The following is an 11,747-nucleotide window of genomic DNA, read 5'->3' as shown; positions in this document are numbered from 1 at the left end:
ACACTCATCCGGAATTCACAAACGGACACTTGTGAGTTTGTGCAGTGCAAGGTGCGGTTCAGCAGCACTATGACAGTGACTATTGTCAGCGTTTACTTACCTCCGGCCACCACAATTCCTGAACGCATGCTGCTAGAGATATTCTCCGGACTTTCTGCACCTTTCATAGTATGCGGCGAGTTCAATGCGCATAACATCATATGGGGTAGCGCCAGAACTGACAGCAGGGGCAGAATGCTGTCTAACGTCATCGAAGATCTAGAGCTGTGCATACTCAACGACGGGTCACCAACTTTCATTTGTAATTCCTCAAGCTCCTGCCTGGATCTAACGATTTGCTCTCCAGACATTCTGAATGATCTTACATGGTCAGTGGACGTGGAGACGAGAGGGAGCGACCACCTTCCCACACTAATATCACACTCTGGACTAAGGACTAGCGCTCAGAGGCCGAGAAAGTATCTTTCTCTTACAAACTGGAAGGAGTTCGCTAATTAAGGATATACCTACATCAGCGTCGAATGCTGAGACCTTTGCTCAGTCTGTCCGCAGCTGTTATGACCGATCCACAACGACAGCTGCCGTTCCGCAGGGCCATCGTACAGTGGATCCAGAGTTTCAACGACTTCGCGAGCTCAGAAGACGAGCCGAGAGAAAGGCGCGACGCTCAAGCCTACTCGAGGATATACTGGATGCTCGCAGAACACATGCAGTCGCAAGACGAAGCCTGATCCAATTAGATCGCAGGCGGTGGCGGAAATTCTGTGACACCCTCACACCGTTCACACCTACCACTCGTATATGGAAAGTCGGTCGAGGGCTCCAATCCCAGCCAACACATAGAGCTCCGTTCAAGATATTGGCCATGAACAGCGGTGCATCGGAAATCGAGCTGGCTGACGAGTTCTGCCAGTACATAATGCGGCCTTCTGAAGCGTCTCTTCAGCCGCATCATGCAACCATCCTTGCTGAACTACAACGAGCTCATGAAGCCACGATATATTCTACTAGCTCCGTGCTCGATCGGGAATTCAGCATGATGGAGTTACGATCCGCCCTTCGCCGCTCGAAAAATCGCACTTCGGCGGGACCCGACTCCATTTCCTACACCATGCTAAGGAACCTGAGCCAGGAAGGTATGCGTTACTTGTTGTCACTCCTCAATAACTCATGGTGCTCAGGGAAGGTTCCCGAATTGTGGAAGGAGGCGATTGTCATTCCGCTGCTGAAACCAGGGAAATCTCCCAAGGATATGACATCCTTCAGACCAGTCAGCCTAAGCAGTTGCATATGCAAAGTCATAGAACGCATGATTCTTCGTCGTCTGACGTGGTGGCTCGAGTCACACTGCAGTCTGCCAGGATCCGTGGCAGGATTCCGGCGCTCCCGCTGTACGATGGACTGCCTTATAGACCTTACAACCTACATCGACCACGAGCGGACACTCCGCCGCATTACAGTTGGTGTGTTTATTGACATCAAGAGTGCATTTTACACCGTAAGCCACCCGCACGTTATTTCTGCATCGCGGTGGAGAGGCGTCGTGGGACGAATGGTAGCCTGGTTAGGTGACCTTCTGTCCGGCAGGAGATAGTTTATATCTCTCTGTATGCAGACGACGTTTGCATTTGGACGTCGGGCAAAGCGCGGCCTCAAATACAGCAGCGCCTGCAGAAAGCTCTGGACACTGTAGTGAGATACACTTGGGTCCTTGGGATACGCCGCGAAATCAACGGAAGGCAATCCGCCTGCTGGTAGCCTTTTTGAGTGAGACTGGTCTCACTACCGTATTGTGAAGATTAAGTGCGAACTCCGTTTTAGTGTGAACTGCTGACACCGTATTTTGTAGATCTGAAGTGTGCGATATTGTTTTCCCGTTCCATTGATTGTGTGCCTGTGAGTATGTGAGGGATACCGCTGTGATTTGTTTTGATTGCTGTATGCAGCTCTTGCAATGGAGCAGGTAGCACCCATGGTGGGTTGCTGAAAGCTCCAAGGTTTACTTTATTCTACTAATTTACTTACTAACTTGCACGGGAGAAGTTCGTTCAAGGATCACATTGATTTCCTATCATGATATCTCATTTAAACCCACAATCTTCATAATAACCCAAACCTTCCCCATGAACCCATAATCTTCATTGGGTTCATCTTTAAAAAGCAGCAACTTTTGTAAGAAAAATGATCGAGCGGCTTTAGTTTTTTGACTACATGAAGACCTGAGTAATCGTACATTTCAAACGCCAAGCTTGTCGGACGCACTAAAGGTGAGGAAAGCAACACAACACACTCAGCTGAGTGAGTAGGTGTAAGTTTATTAGGTCAACGCAAACTGGCGAACCACTGTGGTTGCTACAAGTTCTTTACGTGTAACACGAGCATACGAAAGAAATAACTAATGCAATAAGTACAAGTTTTGGGATGGTCTACGCGGCCGTAACACCGACGGCCAGTCACGCTGTTCAGTGCCTGCAGCCGCGGTTTTGTGAAATGTGAACTGTATGACTTCAGCCGCGACAACGGCGTGCGCATTGTTCATAGGAGTCGAACCGGTTGTCGTTGCCTTGGCACCCGCCGTAGACAAACTCGACGCAATCGCGGACATCCGCTGAATAATGATATTTCAGGAAGTATGCGTAACACGGGCCGGACTCTGAAGGCAAGTAGCAGTAGCTGGGCTTATCACCTTTATGGAGAGTGCTTCCTGCACGTCCTGCGTAAAAGGGGAGAGAAAAGTATGTGCAATTATAACAGCGCGTACCAACATCAAATTAAGCTTTTCGTGCTCATAAGAGTTCACGTATGTCCTCCGAAACCCCGGTTTGATGCCAATTTGGTAATTTGCCAATAACTTTCGGAGCCGTTTGCGCTTTCAATAAACCATAATCCTGACTTACCCCAAACGAATGCGGCTGCCACAAGAATGAAGCAAAGAAGGCTTTCTCGAGCCATTGGTCTTGGGTTCTAATGGCGTTTTTGCGTCTTCGGTCGTAGGCTGTAACTCGAAAAGTGTCACGGAAAGTTTCCTACGGTGGCCTGATAACAGGGCTTCCCTTTCCTGCTTCAAATCTATGAGCACAATACCCCAAGCAGCACAATGTACTGAAAGTCAAGTGCAATAGGGGTGGACGGGTAGGTGGAAGGCCTTGAACAGACTCGTGAAACAACAAACGTTGATAAGACACATACCGTCCACCCCTGTTGCACTCGACTTTCAGTACATTGTGCTGCTTGGGACAATTCTCATGGAAAGACCTTCCATCCGCCACAATACGACCACGCTAGGAGTTACTGATGACGCGAAAAGCTTTCGCTTAGTATATAGCCTTATGTATCGGGTTTGAACTCTCTAGGTAGATTGAACTACATTTTAACTGCAGCCTCTGACATGTTCCTCAACAACACAGCTCTATATAAATATTAATGGTGATATAAATCTATTTCCAGTTCGCTTTTGAAGGGAATTCTAAACAGCTCGCTCGATCATACGTTCATCTCGAACCATATTTCACAACGACGGTAATTTCACTCTTTCCGTGTCGGCGTGTCCCTTCTTTTCGGTATCTTAGTTGTTCACAATTTAATTTTTCTTCATTTCTCCTACAATCCCAAGCGGCCGCTGAGCACTCAGCTTTAAGTGTCATTGTGTGCTTTTAGTGGCCAGCAAAACTCGCAGACGCTTCCGAGCATCTCTGTCGGCTAAAAAGTTATTCGGAACCTGGGAAGGGGTCCCAGGTAGAAGAGACAGAAGGCACGCGATGCACATTGTTATCAAATTCTATCCTGTATACAGCGAGGCAATGCTCGGTGTCCGCATGCTGTCTGTGCAGGGTGTTATCGACTGTGCCGCTTTAATTACCGAGCTATGTATTTCCCGACGCGGTAACGTGTTGCTCATAAAGTAGTAGAGCAAATCTGAGAAAATTTATCTATTCGATAGCGTGAGCCATTACTAGTCTTACGACACAACGTTTGTCGCCTTTACATGTATGGATTTTTTAATAAAAATTCAAATTGAAGCCTAGGGGCACCACTAAGTTGCAACAAACTTCGCATTGCTATATAGTCATGTACGGCGGCAAATCTACATTACATGCACATAACACTGGACCTAAATAAAACGAAAAAAGCCAGCTGCATGACGGCTACGTAGCCATCACAAGCACCAAACGCTTCTATCGCCACCCTATATCGCCCCGAGCAATTTTACAGCAAATTAGAAATACTAGGAGTGCTCTGTCACGTTTATTTTATTTATCTATTCAACATGCCTCAAAGGTCATGGGACATTACATTGGCGGACTGAAGGTATGGCACATGAATTTTTGGTAGACACCTAATACAGAGAACATCATAGGTTATTTGGAAGCACACAAACTATATATATAAAAAAAACTGAAGGACGATGTAATTAACGCGGCGGAAATGCGCTAGCATTCAGCTGACCCACCCACTACCACTATCCACCCCTATCCATCTCGTTCCACCCCTATCACGAACTGTTATTGACTACACAGCCACAGCAGCGGCGCAAGCCATCCACGCGCAAAACGAACTGCGCAGAGATTCACAACTTGGGCCTCTTAGGCAAGGCTCTGTTAGTCCCTCCAGCCAGTTTGTTTTGTTTCCGTGGGAGGGAATTTGTGGATTCCTGCTCCTCTATCACCGAGCGCTCTGTCAGCCGGTGTGGCGACATGTTGCACGGGAGACAGCGCCTCTAGCTGTGCCGACTTCACAGGCAACTCTGCCGCCATTTGTCTTACAGCCCGTCTGGGGAAAACCCAACGAAAACACCCAGACAGCACAGCCGGTGTCGGGATTCGAACCCGTGTAAGCGTGGAAAGCGATCGTCCTCATCACTAAGTTAGCGAGCTTGTATGTTGTAGTGTAGCCTTGTTCGTATCTTTTATATTTTTGGAGAAGCGTACAATAGATAACAGCGACAGGAAAAGCAAAAAGGAAAATGAGAAGCAATGATGCTGCAACAGTTTAATTGAAATATTTCGAGGTCATACTCGAAGCAGCTCTTCCCGTGCCGCCTCAAGCCTGAGCAGATTGCTAGAATGCCTTCGACCATGTCCGGCTTCACTTTATTGTCCAACTTCTTCTTTATCAAGTTCAGCTAGCTGAAGGTGCGATGAACACACACACACACGCACATAAACGGGATGATGATGTGCTGGGTCATTCTCCGCCGTTATGGCGGTACACTGCCCCATTGCGCTTGTGGAAGGGATGAGAAAGTGATGATGATGGAAAGGTGTCCGGTTGGAGTTCGTCCATTAGTCCTGTGCTGGAGAGGAACCCAGCAACAGCTCGTAGGCCTTGCATCAGATGTGAGGGGTCCGACCATGGCCCGAGAATTTTGGCTAAGTCGAACTGGCGTTGATCGACGCGTTGGAGAGCAGTTTCCATGAGGACGTGATGGACCAGGAGGACGTGATGGAGGTTACCACGCACACCACATGTGGAACAGAGGTTGGGCGCGCCGACATCGAGGAGGTGCTTGAAGGCCCATGTAAACGCCACATTGAGTCTCATGCGGTGGAAGAGTGTGGCAAAGGAACGCGGCATTCGACGGGGGAGAGTAAGGGACAAGCTGAGGTCAACGGAGTAAAGCAGAGAGTGGGTGGTGATGTCACCTTGCTGCATCACGTGAAACTGCACCATGGGGCCAGTGAGGCTTGAGACGAGGTAACGGCGATCCCCCCGAGACAAGATGATGGGGACACGCCGGGTGTACTGGTGCGCGGCTGCGGCTGTTCGATCTGAGTCCTCGTTTCCGCTGATGTCCACATGACCCGGGATCCACTGGAAGACGATAGAGGGGCCCTGTGTGCTTGCTTTCTTGTATACTTGTACAATTTCAATGACCACAGTACTCAGGAAGCCGCGAAGTCCCATAGTTACCACACATTGCAGTGCAGATCTGGAATCTGTCAAAACGACCCAGGAGCGAATACGAACCTTCCATTTTTCTGTAACCGGTCTGTAGCCTAGATCACTACGTTCACATAATCCCCTCCACACTCTAACAAAGCAGCCATTCACTCCGGCCGTAGAAGCCCGTACGGACCCTTTCTTCCCTCCGGGCTGTTGACCCACAATTCGCAGGAACCTTTAAACACGTCACACCTAACCCTTTAAATACCATGCCAATGATGAGGACGGTGCCCAGAAGAAGAACAGTCTCTGTTCGAAATATCGGCGGCTTCTGTCCTGAGGCAACTCCCTTCCTACATCTCTACCGGTTCGATGGATTTCTACCAATCTACAGGAGCGAACGGGGCTGTCAGTAAATTTCCGTGATGAAGATCCTTCTTGAAGTGCGGAAAAGCAGGTTCTTCAAAATAGCTGAACATGTCTGTATGTCAAGAATTCATCGCATTTTCTGTATGCTTCTTCAAAATAGCTGAACGCACGAGGATGCCAGCCTACGATTTTTAGTTGCTTATTTTGTATTTTTTTTTTCTTTTCACTGTGGCCATGGCAGTATTATTTAATACAGAGAGTGTCCGCTGGTGAATGCGACATTGGATGAAAGTTACACCCATCTTGAGTTGCTGGACTCCGAATGACTGAAGACATGTTCCTACATATTTTTTCTTCTTTAAATCTTGCAAGATGTGGGCATCCCAACGACGTAAAATTACTTGTCTGGTGTGTACGCGAAACACCAAAGCAGCACTTGGGCAAAACAGGGTGCTGAGGGAGCCGGACGGGCTGTCCTCCCGCAGCTCTGTAACAACCGTTCCATTACCGCAAACAGTAACGGAAACATAACGGAAACGAAATTGAAAGACCGGTATCAGAAACGGATAACGGAAACGAAAATATGGCAGGAACGAAAATGGAAACGGTAACCAAAATACGTCCGTTATCCTTCCCTGGTTTGTCGTTCTCTAGTGCCCATTCTACGCGGCTGAGTACCATTTTCTTCATAACTTTGCAGACGCAGCTCGACAAACTTATAGGCCTGAACGATGCAAGGCCCTGAGGGATTTTCCAGGTTTGAGCAGTGGAATCACCTTGGAGACCTTTCAACTGGAAGGAAGTTTTCTCTCTTTCCAACTGTTATTGATAATGCGCAACAAGGCTTCTTGGGCGATGATGGAAAGGTTGGACACATGCTGATAGGTGATACAATATGGGTGATACGTACAATATGGGTGATATGCGAAACGAGTTTGTCCGGCATTCGAAGCGTTGTACTTTAAACTGATGGTCAAAGCGTGGAAAGATTACAGTAACGCTAGTTATTGGGGAGATATCAGGGGGGATAGTAATGAATAAACCTGTGAAAGGGGGACAACCTAGCAAGTAAAAGATGTTTGCCAGGGTTAGGAAGCTGAACTTTGTTGCTTAATTATAGTAACTACTGGCCTCGGTGGCTCAGTCTTCTGATCCCGAGATCGCGGGTTCGAACCCGGCCGAGGACGCCAGCAACTTGGTGGCAGGGTACAAGTTGCTTAGACACGCCGTCTTCCGCGAGGACGTTAAATACGGGGTGCCGTGTGATGAGCTTTCATCGCACGTTAAAGAACCCTCAGGTGGGCAAAAGCAATCCACAGACCGACCGCTGTGGCGTCGCTCATGATCTCAGTTGTCTCGCGACGTAAACACCCAATTATTAAAAAATTAATTATCGTAACTGAAGAGGAAAACCAGCCGGCTCTGTTTTGGGCAGCCTCAATACTGACGTATAAGTAAAATTGAGGTTTATCCCACATGGCATCGGCATATACCCTTATTTCAGGCGAACTAGGGTAGTGTACGCCAACACTATAACTTCTTGCGCTGGGAGGGGGGGGGGAGGGGTATATTTATTAGAGCAAAGGAAAATAAAAGGCGAAAGGTCAGCCAAACGGGACGCCGGCTTGCTATTCCACAAAGAAAAAAAAGAAAAATAAACAGAAGAAGAGTAAAATAAATAAAAAAAGAGAAAAGAAAAGAATTAGGAAATAGTGGATGAAAGAAGGATGAGATAGATTAAAGACAAAGATGACAAAAAAAGATGACTAACCAACGGCGAAAGAATGATGAGATGGATTACAGAAAAAGATGACTTAAAAAAACATGAGGTTAATGCGTTGAGGGTGAGAGTGGAGCACTGAAGAATGAGACAGCACTACTTGAGTTCACAGGCTGTTCATGAGACCTGCATCGCTCAAGAACTTATAACAGCTTTGGTGACAGACCGCTGTGTGGGATGTCGTACTGGGCCGAGCAGAGTGGCCAGAGAAAAGTCTGTGCACCGCAGCTCGAGTAGGCGCCGTCTGAGCGTGGCTCGAGGGGTGTCAAATCTGTGACATTCGAGGAGAAGATGTTGAATATTAACTTAACAACGCAAGTGGGCCATTTGGGCGAGTGGAGAAGACCCCTTTCACATAGAAGCAGAGGTGTCCTGACGACATTAAGTCGCAGTCGGTGTAGAATGGACGCTTCTTGACGCGAGCAGTGGTGTGTGGCAACGAAATCCATCGCCGGGTCGATAGACCGGAGATGATCGTTCAGTCGGACAGCGTGCCGCTGGATTTAAAAGGGACGGTCACGTACCCCCTGCCCCTCTCATAAAGTGTACCCTTCGATTGCCCTTTGTTGAAAATGGAATGCTGCAAATGTACCCGACAAAGCACGTCACGGTTATTAAATAACCGAATTAAATTGGTAAAGAGTGCAGAGCATGCCGCGATCTGTGTTGGCAACAATAAGAACGGCCACGTCGCCCTGCGGGAAAGTCCGTGATAGGATACAGAAATCGTCTGCTTCAGCGCGTGCCAGTGCACCGGCGTGAGCCGACGACTTTCAGAAGTGACTTGGGAGCGCGGCAACTCTCGTACATTTTCTTTCAGTTCTCAAGCGAAAAACGCACATTCTAAAAAGTGGCCAACATTGTGGTTTAGAACAACTATATTAATCCTCAAAGACAAGTTCAAACTCGCAGAACAACCCCACCCAAAATAACAAATCTGAAGTCGCCGGCCATCGGCACACGCGGTCGCATTACAAAACACGCCCAGTGGTCACCTTGCACTACATGTAAGGGATTGCGGTTGTACACCGTTATTTGACCGCACGTGTACGCTTGCCAAGCATCCCAATCAGACAGTGAGGGAGATACACGAGGCCTTCAACATTTTTCAGCATGGTCCCGAGTGTGTTAGCTCCCCTTCAATAGCCTTGTCTTCTGCGGAATGTGGTTATCTAACTGACAGTCGCACAGATCGTGATATCGCCGTTTGAGTGTGCTAACCCTGCTGTCATTGCTGTTGACGTCATCATATCTTGTAGTTTTGATGTTTTTGTTCCTTGCATTAAATTTCGTCAGTTGAGAGTAAGCTGTTTCTGTTGTCGTGTCTCCTACTTTGTCCGACGTCCCCCTTGGCAGCCTAAACTAGTAATGTCACACCAACTACCCCAACTTTGCACTTTGGTCGCATTACAGCTCCGACCAAAAATATATTACGCGCTCTTTCATTACACTCCCCGTTGTATACTGATCATGTTTCGAAATGAAGTGTGGCTGACGACGTACATGGAGAAGGAGTGCGTGTTTATTTAAAAACCGCGATAAATTCTCGCGGAAAGAAAACACGTACGTGACTTAGGTTCCACGTATCCTATTATGCGCCACATTGTCGGAGACCCCACAGTCCATGCACGGGCTACATTCTCCGCTCGCGGAGATATATGTCTAAGTGTCCCCATTTCGACAGCAAAGGGGATAACTCAACCCAAGGTCCTTCTGCAGGTCCCAATTGTCATGACAACGGCGACGTGCCCGCAGGCCGACGTCATGCATGACGTTGCATGAGAGTGAACGCAAGTTTCGTCGTCTGCTACTACGGCGCGTTTCGACAAATTCCTCGAAAACGACTTGGTTCTTCTGAATGCAACTTTGACAGTTGTTTGTGTACCGTACTAGTGAAGAGAGTTTTGGCTAAGTTTCGGAATCGCCCCGGCTGTACGAGACCGTCCTTTTAAGCTACACCCCCAACATAAACTACCTGGTACCTTGCTTTCTGGCACCTTTCAAGCTTCTCTGGAAAGGAAAGGAGAGACATCCTTCCTGCACCAGCATTCGAACCTACTTCACCTCCCAGTCTCGCCATGGGACTCAGTTATCCGAACAACTCAATCACGGAAGCTGGGCTGGGATTACTTTCTCCTTTTATGACGTGGCTTTCCCATCATTCCTTTTCCATTCTCTATTTCCCGAAAACTCTACCTACGCGGTATGCTGCTTCGGCGTACTGCTGCGGCACTGAGTGTCACATGTGCCCCATGCCACATGACCCAGAAGCCTGATATGTCACGTGTTTCAATTATCACAAGCCATTATTGCGCATGAGAAGTGCAGACGGGGGCAGGGGGCAGGGGGCCCCCAAGACAACTATGTCCAGCTTTACTTGAACGTGGTGACGTGTGTTACATAACGACGGTGTACAGCAACTGCACAGCGATGGCACGGAGAAGCGAGAGGATGGAGTAGCCGGCCCAGCTTGCCTCTGTGGTCGATGACGTTGGTCAAGTTGACGTCGCATCCCTTGACTGGTCGAAAGCTTTCGATAGAGATTCACATCTGAGAAACCTTCTTCGCAATGATAGGATGCTACTCTGGTTTGATTCCTATCTAACTAATAGGAAACAATTCGTGAGCGTTGCTGGCGATGACCCCTTGCAACTTCCTGTGCTTTCTGCCGTCCCACAGGGTTCGGTACTAGGGCCGTTACTGTTCTTAATATTTTAAATGGTCTTTATACAGACAACCCGATTCTACAATGTTTGACGAGGGTAATCAAGTGAATATGAACAGGTCTCTGCGTTTAACCTCCGCTTGGTGCGAGAAGTGGCAGATGGTTTTAAATGTCAATAAATGCGTCCTAATGACAATGACAACTGTTTTTCTTTTCATATAACACCAGTGATCCGGCGCTCCAACAAGTCCGAAAGTTTATAAGTACCGTGAAGTTGTTATTGCGTCAGGTCTCCACGGGTCCATTCATATTGAATCGAAGGTTTCTAAGGCATTTCGCAAGCATTGGTATTTGCGTAGAACGATGAGACATTGTACTCCTCAGGCGAAGCTCACTGATTACATGTCATTGGTACGTCCTCTACTAGAGTACGCGGACATCTTGTAGGATCCCCACGGACTTAGATGTAAACCTGTTAGAGAATGTGCTGAAAAAAAAAGCTTTAAGATTTATCTATAATTCGTATGCCGAAGACTAATCAGTAACAGCGCTTGCCTTGACTACTGTCAATTGACTACCGGCAGCACTCACAAATGTCAATAAAGAGGTATTTTACTTTTTTACACCAACCAACCAACCGGTTGATCTCCTGTTTTTCTTCTCCTTTTTTTGCTGGGATAATGGTATCACATTTGCATTCATACCATGTGATGGACGAAACTGATTATGGGAAGGATATTTTGAAAACTTTACTGATGCTTGGCGGCTTGGTGGGTATCATTTTGTGGTACCTTCTGAACGGGTTATAGCAAAAGGATAGCTGCGTGAGAAACGTATTACTGAATGATTGGTAATTCGGCGTTTAAAAATTATATTATGACGAGGTTAATGAGGAATGCACGGAAACGGGAAAATTCCAGAATTTAGTCTTTATTCGCACAACAGGCTACATAAAGCATAGCATAACTAAAGCGTATACAGCTATATATAGCTATAATATTTAGCTAAGGTATACATTCCAGTCATAGAGATACAATACGGATATATAGA

The 11,747-nt window shown here is 47.4% G+C and overlaps 1 long non-coding RNA gene across 1 annotated transcript; it reads right to left on the bottom strand.

Moving 5' to 3' along the window:
• Positions 1-2,295: 2,295 nt before the first annotated feature.
• LOC135383991 (uncharacterized) lies at positions 2,296-3,177 on the bottom strand. Its single transcript, XR_010420192.1, has 2 exons — positions 2,898-3,177; positions 2,296-2,713 (listed from the first exon to the last, which is right to left on the bottom strand). It is a non-coding gene; the product is annotated as an uncharacterized LOC135383991 (long non-coding RNA).
• Positions 3,178-11,747: the final 8,570 nt, after the last annotated feature.

Source organism: Ornithodoros turicata, chromosome 2 (genome assembly GCF_037126465.1).
Source record: "Ornithodoros turicata isolate Travis chromosome 2, ASM3712646v1, whole genome shotgun sequence".
Lineage (NCBI taxonomy): Eukaryota > Metazoa > Arthropoda > Arachnida > Ixodida > Argasidae > Ornithodoros > Ornithodoros turicata.
This window is presented reverse-complemented; position numbering and strand designations above follow the sequence as displayed.